This window comes from Gymnodraco acuticeps, unplaced genomic scaffold (genome assembly GCF_902827175.1).
Source record: "Gymnodraco acuticeps unplaced genomic scaffold, fGymAcu1.1, whole genome shotgun sequence".
Taxonomy (NCBI): Eukaryota; Metazoa; Chordata; class Actinopteri; order Perciformes; family Bathydraconidae; genus Gymnodraco; species Gymnodraco acuticeps.
Window position 1 is genome coordinate 432754 of NW_022991705.1, and position 12648 is coordinate 445401.

The 12648-nt window shown below is 40.7% G+C and overlaps 1 long non-coding RNA gene across 1 annotated transcript; it reads right to left on the reverse strand.

Annotated features, from left to right (window-relative positions):
• Positions 1–8916: 8916 nt before the first annotated feature.
• LOC117534616 lies at positions 8917–10403 on the reverse strand. The gene is made up of 5 exons (XR_004567271.1): positions 10206–10403; positions 9711–9965; positions 9403–9574; positions 9142–9290; positions 8917–8989 (listed from the first exon to the last, which is right to left on the reverse strand). It is a non-coding gene; the product is annotated as an uncharacterized LOC117534616 (long non-coding RNA).
• Between the last annotated feature and the right edge of the window lie 2245 nt (positions 10404–12648).

Genomic DNA, 12648 nt, shown 5'->3' on the forward strand with positions numbered 1-12648 from the left:
GATTTTTCTTTAGAGGTCCAAGGCCTGCGACATCCTTTTACATCTGAAACAGAAATCACAAATGTAAAAGAGGTCGTCCTCACTGTTGGAACAATTATTCAGTCCAGCAAATTAATTTATATTATTTATGGATGAATTGTGTTTTTGAGTATATGGTGGCATCTTGGTAGTAGAAACATCTCTAACCGTTATCTCTGTCCTCTGTAAGCATCAAAACACAAATTTAAATAAAGTAAATATAGATTTATGACAAAATAAAGCTTAAATAGAAGTTAGTGCCTTGCTAAAGGGCAGATCAAGCAGAAATAGACATCTTGACTTCTTAAATGTGTTTCTCTATAGATTGTGTCTATTCATATTATGGATATTGGATATAATCCTGTTGTGAGTACATGAAATGTACCTGCTGTCTCAGCCCTCTTTGGCTCCTGCGAACGTCTCTTGGTGGAAGTCAGAAGGTCGGCTTCTTCTACAAGGAGAGAAGAAATCACCTTAGCATTAGCTTTGAATCATCATGCTAACAGATATCAAAGTGTCCCAGCAATAAACTGAAGTGATGTTCATACCTTCTGAATCCTCCATTAGTTCAGCCGTAGCCGTAGTGTTGGACCGCTTTGCTTTAGAAGGCCCTTTAAGAAAAGAACAGGAGGAGAAATATAACATAAATATATATATATATAACATACTGTATATGATATAACAACATTATATTTTATATTATCTATATGACTGTGTGGAGGAAGCACTTCACACACCACACTATGGCCCAATCCCAAACCACCCCCTCGACCCTACCCCTCCGTGACGGAGTGAACTCCGTCTGTAGCCACACTCGCAGCTCAATTAAGTTCCCTCCATTAAGGGTTAAGGGTATAAATACAGCAGCAAGCTTTGGGACGGCCTCCCCTCTCTCCGGCAGAAACAGGAAGTGCTGTAACTGTATGTAACAACGGTTTCAAATCTGTAAATGAATAACTCAAATAAAACTCCAAACATCTTTCATTGTGTTTCTTTTTTGTAAAGCTTTTAGTTTTAAACCTGATGTTTATACAGGGTATATGCAGGAATCCTTAAGTCAAATGTAATACCTTTTAAAGGGCCCATTGCATGGTCCTTTCTACTGATCATAATACCATTGTTGAGGGATATTACAATAGAAAAATACTGTGCAATTTTCCAAACTCAGATTGGTTTCTCATTAGGGGTGTAACGGTTCACAGAAGTCACGGTTCGGTTCATACCTCGGTTTGGGGGTCAAGGTTCGGTTCGGGTTCGGTACAACAAGGAAAAGCAAAAAAAAGTCCCAAAAGCATAATTTTTTGTTGCTCTTATTTATTTTTAACAGTAGTGCAAGTTTTGGTATGAAAATAAGAAACTCTAACATTTGGAATCATTAACTGTATTACACAGTTAAAAACAAACCACAAACAGTAACACACAGATGGCCATATTATTTATATTGGCTGATGTCAAACAAAAAGGTTAAATAAATAAATAAAGCTGTACAACTAAAAAGTGTCTTGAAAATATTAAAATAAATAATAAGAAAGTGCTTCAATCACAATCAATAAAAGGCAATACAGAACTGTATAACATCTCCTGATGTCAAAATATAAAATAAATACAATGATAAATATAAAACAAAATAAAATCTGTACCTTTAGGAGCAATGTCGAACATGTGTAATTAACTTGTGAGTGTGTGAGGCCATTATGCCTAAATAAAGGTACTCAAGCTTGACTCTATTTTCAAGTTTTTCTTCAAAAAGATGAGTTTGTCTACGTTGTCAGTAGTGAGGGCAAGGCAAGGCAAGGCAAGTTTATTTATATAGCACTTTTCAACACAAGGCAATTCAAAGTGCTTTACAAAAAATGAAAGAGATTAAGAAAATGGCATTAAAAAGAAAAGCTAATAAAATAAACATTAAAAGAAAAAATACATGGATAAAAGTTACAGTGCTGTCAATTAAACATTAACAGAAAAAAGTACATGGATAAAAGTTACAGTGCAGTCTAAGATATGAATAGTTCAATTAAAAGCAGCGACAAAAAGAAAAGTCTTCAGCCTGGATTTAAAAGTAGTAAGAGTTGCAGCGGACCTGCAGGTTTCTGGGAGTTTGTTCCAGATATTTGGAGCATAATAACTGAACGCTGCTTTACCATGTTTAGTTCTGACTCTGGGGACAGAAAGCTGACCAGTCCCTGAAGACCTGAGAGATCTGGATGGTTCATAATTTAGCAGGAGGTCAGAAATGTATTTTGGGCCTAAACCATTCAGTGCTTTATAAACCAGCAGCAGTATTTTGAAATCTATTCTTTGACACACAGGAAGCCAGTGTAAAGACTTCAGAACTGGAGTGATGTGATCCACTTTCTTAGTGTTAGTGAGGACTCGAGCAGCAGCGTTCTGAATTAGCTGCAGCTTCCTAATAGATTTTTTAGTGAGACCTGTGAAGACACCATTGCAGTAGTCGAGTCTACTGAAGATAAAAGCATGGACAAGTTTTTCCAAATCCTGCTGTGACATTAGTCTTTTAATCCTAGATATATTCTTTAGGTGATAGTAGGCTGATTTGGTAACAGTTTTAATGTGACTGTTGAAACTCAGGTCAGAGTCCATGACTACACCTAGATTTCTGGCTTTATCTGTTGTTTTGAACATTGCACACTGAAGCTCAGCGCTAACTTTTATACGTTCTGCCTTGGCTCCAAAAACCATTACCTCAGTTTTATCTTTGTTTAATTGGAGAAAGTTCTGACACATCCAGTCATTGATTTGTTCAATGCACTTACTCAGTGTTTGAATTGGAGCATAGTCTCCTGGTGAAATTGTTACGTAAATTTGTGTGTCATCTGCATAGCTATGGTAACTTATTTTGTTGTTCTTCATTATCTGAGCCAGTGGTAGCATGTAGATGTTAAAGAGAAGAGGCCCCAAGATGGAGCCTTGAGGAACCCCACATGTCATATTTGTCAACTCAGATGTGTATTTACCTATAGAAACAAAGTTGTTTCTGTCCTTTAAGTAGGATTCAAACCAATTCAGAACTGTTTCCGAAAGTCCCACCCAGTTCTCCAGTCGGTCTAGTAATATGCTGTGGTCAACAGTGTCAAACGCAGCACTGAGATCTAATAATACTAACACTGAAGTTATGCCACTGTCTGTGTTTAAGTGGATGTCATTAAAGACCTTTACAAGAGCAGTCTCAGTGCTGTGGTTTGGACGAAAGCCTGACTGGAACACATCAAAACAGTTATTTAAATGCAAGAAATTACTCAACTGTTGAAAAACAACTTTTTCAATGATTTTACCTAGAAATGGGAGGTTTGATATGGGCCTGTAATTGTTCATTACTGAAGCATCTAGATTATTCTTTTTTAAGAGCGGTTTAATGACTGCAGTTTTCAGGGCCTGTGGAAAAATACCTGAGTGAAGAGATTTGTTTACTATATGAAGTAGATCTGAGGCCATGCAAGGCTAAACATCTTTGAAAAATCCTGTTGGAATAATATCAAGATAGCAGGAGGAGGATTTCAGAAGTTGAATAATGTCCTCTAGGTTTTTATCATTAATCTGATGGAATTGTGTCATGATGTCTGAATTGATGTTAAGTGGAGATAGGGACAACACATTTGCTGTTCCTGATGCAGAGGCACTGACTGCTTGTCTGATTTTCTGAATTTTGTCAGTGAAAAAGGAGGCAAAATCATTGCACGCCCTGGTGGATAGAAATTCAGAGGCTACTGACACTGGGGGGTTAGTTAGTCTGTCGACGGTAGCAAACAAGGCACGTGCGTTGTTTTTGTTTTTGGTAATGATGTCAGAGAAGAACGATTGTCGTGCGTTTTTTCAATTCCAAATTATAAAGGCCAAGTCTCTCTTTATAGATTTCAAAGTGAACCTGGAGATTTGTTTTTCGCCACCTGCGTTCAGCTTTTCGACATTCTCTTTTTTCTGTTTTCACGGTCATGGCCTTTCTCCATGGAGATATTTTCTTGCCAGACACTTCCTTTACCTTAGTTGGAGCAATGGCATCTATAACATTTTTAATTTTTGAATTACAATGATCTACTAGCTCATTTACTGAGATGTTGGCAGGGGCAAGTGTGGAAGAAAAATTCTGAGTAAACATTTCCCTAGTATTTTCAGTTAAATATCGCTTTGTGGTTACCTCTTTTTGAACATTTTTGTGAACAGAAATAGAGCTCTCAAAGAAAACACAGGAATGGTCAGAGAGTGCAACATCAGTCACCACAACCTTAGAGATATTCAGACCCTTTGAGATAATTAAGTCCAGAGTGTGCCCCTTATTGTGCGTGGGCTCCGTCACATGCTGAGTCAGTCCATAGCTATCAAGAACACAAAACAGTTCTTTAGCCCCTCTGTCCTGGGGGTTGTCAACATGGATGTTAAAATCACCAACAATGACTAGACGGTCAAAGTCAATACACACTATAGACAGCAGTTCAGTAAAGTCATCAAAAAAGCTTGCACAGTATTTGGGTGGTCTATAGATATTTAGGAACAGAGCTCGAGAGGAGCATTTCAGCCGAAGGGCCACATATTCAAAAGAATCAAAGTTTCCATACGATGTCTTCCTGCATTGAAGGGAATCATTGAACAGAATAGCAACTCCACCCCCTTTCTTATGCATTCTTTCCTGACTCATAAAACTAAAGTTGGGAGGGGTTGATTCGATAAGAACAGCTGCACTGTTATTTTGTTCAATCCAAGTTTCTGTTAAAAACATAAAATCGAGATTGTGCTCAGTGATAAAATCATTGATTAAAAATGTTTTTCCTGCCAAAGACCTGACATTTAATAAAGCTAGTTTAAGTTTGTTAAACACACTATCAGTCATGTTTTTTGTAACAAGCTGTGGCTGACATGGAATCACTGCTAAATTAGATACACTCACACAAACGTTTGAGCGCTTCCTGTTTCTATGATTCACCGCTCTTAATCTATTACCTATCAACACAGATATCGGCAAAGCTACTGGCAGGCAGGGCCCCGACATGTCCTGGAAAGAGTTGAGAGTGCCATACGCCCTTGAGCCTGGACCCATCACATATCAGTAAGAGTTTGTTGTGTTTTGTACACACACATCCTTATCAGGCTTCGGAGACTGCAGAAGCCCCCCCGAAGGGAGGGGAGGTGGTCGACGTAGGCACGGTGATGGAGACGGGCTAGATGGTGCGGGGGTAGAGGACATGCTGCCAGGGGGGGGAGGTGGTTGACGTAGGCGCGGTGATAAGGACGGGGGAGATGGTGGGCGTCTCCGCAGTGATTTTGGTGGGCGTCGTTGAGGAGCGGGGGTAAAGGACATGGTGCCAGCCCTGCGTATCGCCTTCGTTTGGTCTTTGAACTCCAGGAAGGAATCGGTGCCAACCCTCTGTATCTCCTTTGTGTGTTCATCGATCTCCAGGAGGGTGGGCGAGGGTGAAAGGGTGAACGGAGTATCCTCAAAGGCGTTGACAGGGGGGGGGGGGGCAGTGGAGACTCCTCCATGTGTCTCATATGTCTCCCATAATCAGAACATTCCTCAGGCGGGTGCAGTGATAATTCTTCAGGGTTTTCTGCGTTATGTGTTGTGTCTTTTTCGTGTTTTGATTCCTCTTGCCGCTTGTCCTTGGCAGAGGGAACAGATTGATGATGCAGGCAGTTGAATATGTTAGAGATAAACAATTTCACTCCTGACTTGTTCAGGCAAACTCCATTTGCCTTGAAAAGATGTCTGCGATCCCAGAAAAAGTTAAAATTGTCAATAAAATGAACAGAATGGTCAGTACAGGCCGTTGAAAGCCAGGTGTTCAGTGCAAACAATCTGCTGAATCTCTCCACTCCTCTTCTGACTGGCGGTAGAGGGCCACTGATGAACACCTCTGCATTTAGAGAGCTGGCAGTTTCCAACAAACATTTAAAGTCTTCTTTCAGCACTTCTGACTGTTGTTTCACAACATCATTTGTTCCAATGTGCAGTACCACATTCTTCACAATCGGATGTTCAGCCCCAATATGCAGGATCTTCTCAGCCAAGTCAGAGACCACATCCTTGGGAAAACAGAGTACTTTGGTGTTGTTCTTATTACACAGACCTTTTACATCTCTTACAGCAGAGTCACCCACAATCAGAGTTTCAGGCCCAGTCGTTAGCTTTCCCTCTAGCCTTTTACTTTTAGAGTAGCTATTGGTCCTTACCCTGCTGCGTGAAGAGGACAGGTTATCCAGGTCATCAGATCTCCGGTTCTCGGTCAGCGGAGCGTATCTGTTCTGGATTGGCACACTTGGTGGTTTAGGAGGATTGTTTGTAATTCTCCCTTTAGCAGCTGTCCACTGCTGTTTCCTAGTATGAATAGGGGTTGAAGAGGCGCTCTTCCTGGGTGATAACAATGCAGGCCAGCCGGTCGCATCACAGATTTCGGAGCTCTGGGCTCTGCCTGTTATCCGTCCTCCCAAATCCCATGGAAGTGATTTACTCTTAGGCTTTGCACCCAGAGAGTTCCAGGGAGGACTATCACTTGTAGATTTATTACCCGGTACACAGCCCTCCTGTTCCTTGGAATCCTTGTAGCTGCTAACTAGCTGTGAGTTAGCATACCCTTCTCCATTACTTTGCAACACTGGTAAAGTCGTGTCATTCCCACGACATAGTCCATTCACTTCCACGTTAACTTCCAACCGTTGCATTTTCATTTCCAACACAGCCATCTTCTGTATAAGTTTCTGGAAGTCATCTGTAGAGAACGGAGGCATTTTGCTACCAACTAGCTTAAGCTAAATAGCAGTAGCCTACCAGGCTTTAGCTGTTGCTAGGCCACGCTATTGTAAGACTGACGTCGTCGTAAAAATGTTGAAATATGGCTGAAACCCTCCGTCTATTTACGAAGATGAACTGTCCCAGTGATAAGTTAATGTCCAGGAGCCGCTGCTCGAAGTTTTCAGAGAATAAGAATAGGAAAATCAGCATAAAAAGTAAGCAGAGGCAAGAGCAAGCAGAAAAGCGTCTGCACTGTAAGAAAGATAAGGAGAATGGAGGGCAGATCTGTTGGCGGTAACTATGTCACCTGCCGTCGAGAAAACCCTCTCGCTGGGGACTGAGACTGACTCGGATGTGATTGAGCATGTTTGACGTGTTACCACTAGCATACCGCACCGCTGTCGAACAACGCCGACACACCGTCCTCGTCCGATCCACAACTCGCACCCCATCATTGTTGTAGTCCACAGGGAACCCGAAATGTTCCCACACACCTGATTTAAAAGAAGCAGGTGGGTCTTCTAGCTCCTGTGTGTTGTGTGAACTCGCCATAGCTACTAACTGTTCTTCTTCATGTATTGTGTTCGTTTTGTTGTTTTGTTCTTGTTCTTCATTTCTTATTTACGGGCGGCTGGCTGTTAGGCGCAATACCGCCCCCTGGATTATATATAGTGTAATACTGCCCTGAGTGACAGACTTTTTTCCCACTCGTAAAAAAAGGCGTATTCGCCGTGTGACTGCATGTGCCGAACCGTGACGTCCGAACCGTGACGGTACGGGACGAATACGGATACCGTTACACCCCTATTTCTCATACATTATCTCTGTATAGTATGAGTTTTCACTCCCTGTGCTAAACGGCTTGATGGAGTTCCTGCCCCCACCCTCCTGTGCGTCCAGTGCTCCGATTGGTCAGCTCTGTCACTCTGTTCTGATTAGTCAACCACCAGAGAGGCTCTGCCCCTGTTGACATCTGCCCTAAAGTGGTTTAGCGGGTACTTAGCAACATAGCAATACTATATTTGAGAATCGATAGATAGATAGAGAGTTATATAGATAAATAGATAGCTTACATATAACATACAATGGCGTATGGAGCATACAATTTCGAACCTCCGTTCGATCCTAGAATAGACCAAATCGCGAGTCTTGCCTCGCCGTTCACTAGAGCAGACCAAACAGTGTCATTGTGGTACGTTTTTATCTAGTATATGTCTTACATTTCAGATGTCATCAGATGCACCTACAACTGTTGTTATTTAGGTGCCGTTGTGGAAACTGCGCTTTGATGCCAAGTGACGGAGAAAACGTGTGCTGCAATAGCATAAGAAAGGTAGCCTAGCTTAGTTACATTATGTCGGCAGCTAGCTGAAAACACCAACAGTAGCACACATATACCAAGATATACAGCATACATATTTTTCAAGTCAATAGACTATTATATGCACTTTTATTACTTCCTTAGTAATTGAATGTTTATTTTGTAAACCTTTCCATAGTTGGTTTAATTGCTAAACGTGTTTTGTAACACATCTTACCTTCATAGGTTGTAACACACATGCTGCAAGTTCCAGAACCCATTAACTGCATGGTTGACCACCCAGGACTAGAGCCTAACTGCTTGAACCCATACACCCTGCAGAATCTCCACAATATTTATAAATACAGTTTCGGACCTTTGACAAATACAATGGAAGAAGAGTAAGTTATTGTTACCTGTAATAAACTACTACCGTTTGATGAAAAATCAAATCATGGTTTGCTATATATGAATGATATGTTATAGGAGCAAATAATTCAGGAAAGAAAGGCTACTAAGTATTTCCATCAAACTTTATTTTTACAAATGTACAAAATGTGTGAATGTATATTTATACACTGTACATCATCCATTCCTCTCCTGATAGGCGTTTTCAATATCTTGCGTATCGCAGCTTTGTAAGCTGGTGCTGGGGATATTTAGGGCAAGGCATCAGAGTGGTGATTCCGTCGTGTGTTGTGCTCCAGATCCGCCAGGAGTTTCCAGATCTGGCTGGACAATATGTAGGATTTCGACCTCCTTTGGGGGGAAACGGGATAAACGGCTGACAATCATTTCCTCCTTGGGGGGCCTGTCAAATTGAGTTGACAGGTCCTCTGGGACCTGGATTCGTTTCAGCTCGTCCACAAAGGGTATAGGGTCCAGAAAGACTTTGTGAAACACAAGCCTCGTCAGCTCATCCACATAGACTGAAAAAGAAAGCATTGTATAAATAATTTGTTATTGTTATTCACTTTTTGTATTTAATGTAATACTTTTATTGTTCATTGTATCTTTAATCATTTGAAATGTAAGTTCTGTTAATAATAATAAAAATAAAAACAAATATTTCACAACTTACTGTATGTAGGGTCGTTCTTAACAGGCTTGACCGTACACTCTCCCCTCTTTGATTTTGGATAAGCCAATTTGAAGACAAGTTTTCCTGCAGCAGTTGTCGCTTGGTCACGCCCAGCATTCTCGTTGTGATGCATTGCTGCTAGACACGACCTATAGAATAGCAAAATAAAATGAGACTTTGTGTTATGACAGAATAAAACCCTCATGCCACTAAACAGTGACTGTTATAAGATGCTACAGAATAAAGTATACAGTGTATTACCTGCACAACATTCAAATGAAGGGGAAAACCACATTTTTTGGGGTAAAACGCAGAATTAAGTTGTGGAAGGACTCCAGGGATGAGGTCTGGTAGTGATGGCTTAGCTTTAGCACATCTTTGAGAACTCTCTTGTTGGTGAGTATCGTTTCAACTCTGGCGAGTGTTATTGAGCCTTGAGTAAAATGACAAAGACATTAGGTAAATCACCAGCACATTAGAACATTACAACAATAATTTGCCATAACAACAATGTTATATTTACATTCTATATTGTTGATCTTATGAAGGAAGTGAAATATTGAACTTACCACCTTTTAGGTAAGGTTTATTTGCATCACTTGCGGCTCCTACAGGATGTGTGCACTTGGGGAACAGGGGGTCATCATGCACGTGAACGTTTTGTAGGTGGTTGACCAGTGACGTCCACCTTGCCACCTTCTCCGGCCCCGAGGTTGTGCTCGTCGCACTCCAGTAGACGTGGTTTTTTATGCTGCGCAGCCACCTCTTCAACTTCGTGTCACAGTCCTTGTTCTGTGTAAGTTTCAGAAGTTTCTTGGACAAACCTGATAAAAAAAAAGCACATGCACAAGTTAATATTCAAGCCATAGTGTGGAAATGACGTGCTGTGATGGACTACATTCAAGGGTGTGGTGGAAATTCCACACTTCATATATCATCAACCATAACATACATATGATAATTGCCTGTCAGTGCGACACCCTTCTGTCTGAAAACATTTCATAGCCAGGAAACCCCCATACATATTCATATCACTGTAAATTCCCATTCTAAAGAGTACTCACATTATCCTAGGATTAGTGATACGATACGTCGCATTCTTCTACAGTATCATCAGGGTGGTAACTCGAACCCAGAGTCTCCTCAAATTCTGTCGACGTCTCTGCTTGTTCCTCCTCCAACTCCAGTCGAGGTCTCTTGCGAGGTCCCAATCCTGGGCCCTTTATTGGTGTAGAGGACAAGGGGATTTCTGTGTAGGTGGAAGTTTTAGTACCAACACTTTTGAAAGACACCGTGGCCTGGATGCCTGTTAATAAAAAGGGAAAAGTGCATAAATACTATGTACATTAGATAAGACACTAATACATTGTAAAAGGCCAACAACTTGTGTACATCTGACAATTTAATTCATGAAAAATGTACAAACTACAAACAGCACTGTATTTCTTGTAGTCAACATAACAGTATTTCTGTGATATACAATAATATCAAATAAGGTTTTATTTATAGAGCACATTTAAAAACGATTTTTGGTCGAGCCCAAGTGCTGTACATGTAATAAAAGCACAATTAAGGTAATATATCTGTGATTTGTCAGTGTTATAGTCTACCTTTGCTTCTCACGTGTGCCGATTTCAGTGTTCCAACTGTGTAGCAACAGAAATGGCGGACACTTTACATTCCACTGTCTGTGTTCCCACAGACCGTGTCTCAACCCTCTGAGTTCCCACACAAACAGTCTGTGGACGGTCTGTTTGACATCCGACTGTACTGGAGCGGTGGGTATTGTGTTCCTGCTGTGATGTACTCTAAGAAAGATACACATAGTATTCATACAATTAATTTTGTATCCGAGGAAAACAGTCAATTTCAGAAAAGCAACACTTTTACAATTACAATGTTCTACAGATAGTCTGCTACCTTTTCCCATGTAGCGTAATATTTCAGACTCTTTGTAGCTCAGTAGCATAGCTGCTAGGACCGCCAACTTCAATGTAATTATGTTTGGCGACTGACCGTACGTTAAATCAGCCAGAGTATACTGTCTATGAGTATTTCGTGTGTGTTTGCAGACAAAATTCTCCAGCTATGATTATCTATCAGTAATCAACACAGTTAGCTTGCCAGCTAATATGCTAACCTAATATGCAGTTTAACAGCTAGTCTAGGCTTAGCAAGAACATCTTACAATTGCAATATTATACAGTTAGTCTGCTACGTTCGGTCATTCATTGTAGCTGGCATGAAAACAATGTTTTTCATAACATCTCTAGTTTAGAGCTTCTAGCTTAGCTTATTAATGGTAGCTCGGTAGAATACACGAACGGCAACTGTAATTACTGACCGTACGGTTAAATCACCCGGAGTATACTGTACATGTAAGGCCATGTGCTAACATCGGTGTTGAGGTCTGGGAATGCTCGTTAGCCCTCGTGTTTACCTCGGTAGCATTGCATTAGCATAGCATAGCATTTACACAGTCGTGGTAGATACATTCCCAGATAGCAAAATATATTAATTCAACATTGGATTTTGGTTAGATTGGTTATTTTTGGTTGATGTTGAAAAATCAATGTTGATTCGATGTGTTTTTACAGATACCATTTCAACGTTTGAAAAAATTGTTGTTGAATCAATGTAATATAGATGCCGGTTTTTCAACGTTGAAATTCCCTACATTGAATTGACATTGTTTCAACGTGTGGCGCTATCCCCTCTCGGGCGAGATCATGATCCAGCGTCGGAGGCGGGGTCTGGTTCTTTCCTATGAGAGCTGCTGTGCATGAAGACAAAATGGCCCAATTTTTGAGAGAGCGAAACGTCACAGATTACCCGTCATGCCTGTTGCACGTTGCACTTAATCTTGAAAGCACGTTGGTCACGTGAAAGAGCGTACACCTCAGGGTGTGGAGGAAGGCAGGCAGTTCAGTTGCCGCCAAGCCGCCTGAAGAGAAGAGACAGATATCACAAATCGGTAAGAAATGTAACGTGACCGTTGTGCATGCCTACTCTATATGTTCACCTCAGTTACACCCTGTTATGTTTTTTTAGGCTATTCAGAGCGCAAAAGAGGGAACTAATTACTTATAATAATATATATCATCAACAAATTTAACGTCGTTCATCCCATGACGCAGTTGATATTTTATTGCCCTGACTAGCACCTAGCTAACGCAGCGCTAGCTAACACAATCTGACAACTCTACCATCCTACAGAAATTACATAAAGTGTCCACTGATGCAGTCAAGCTAAAGCATTATTTAGGATATTTGGGTGAAATTGTGCATATTTTTTGTTATAATATAGCCTATATCATAAATTAATTAAACAGTTCATCGCATGACGCAGTTGATATTTTCTTGCCCTGGCTAGCACCTAGCTAACGCAGCAGATACACTAGCTAACACAATCTAAAGACATTAAACTCTACCATCCTACTAGGGATGCCAGCGATTAATCTATTATTCGTTACAGTCTCCATAATCGAAGATTATTTTTAAAATTCG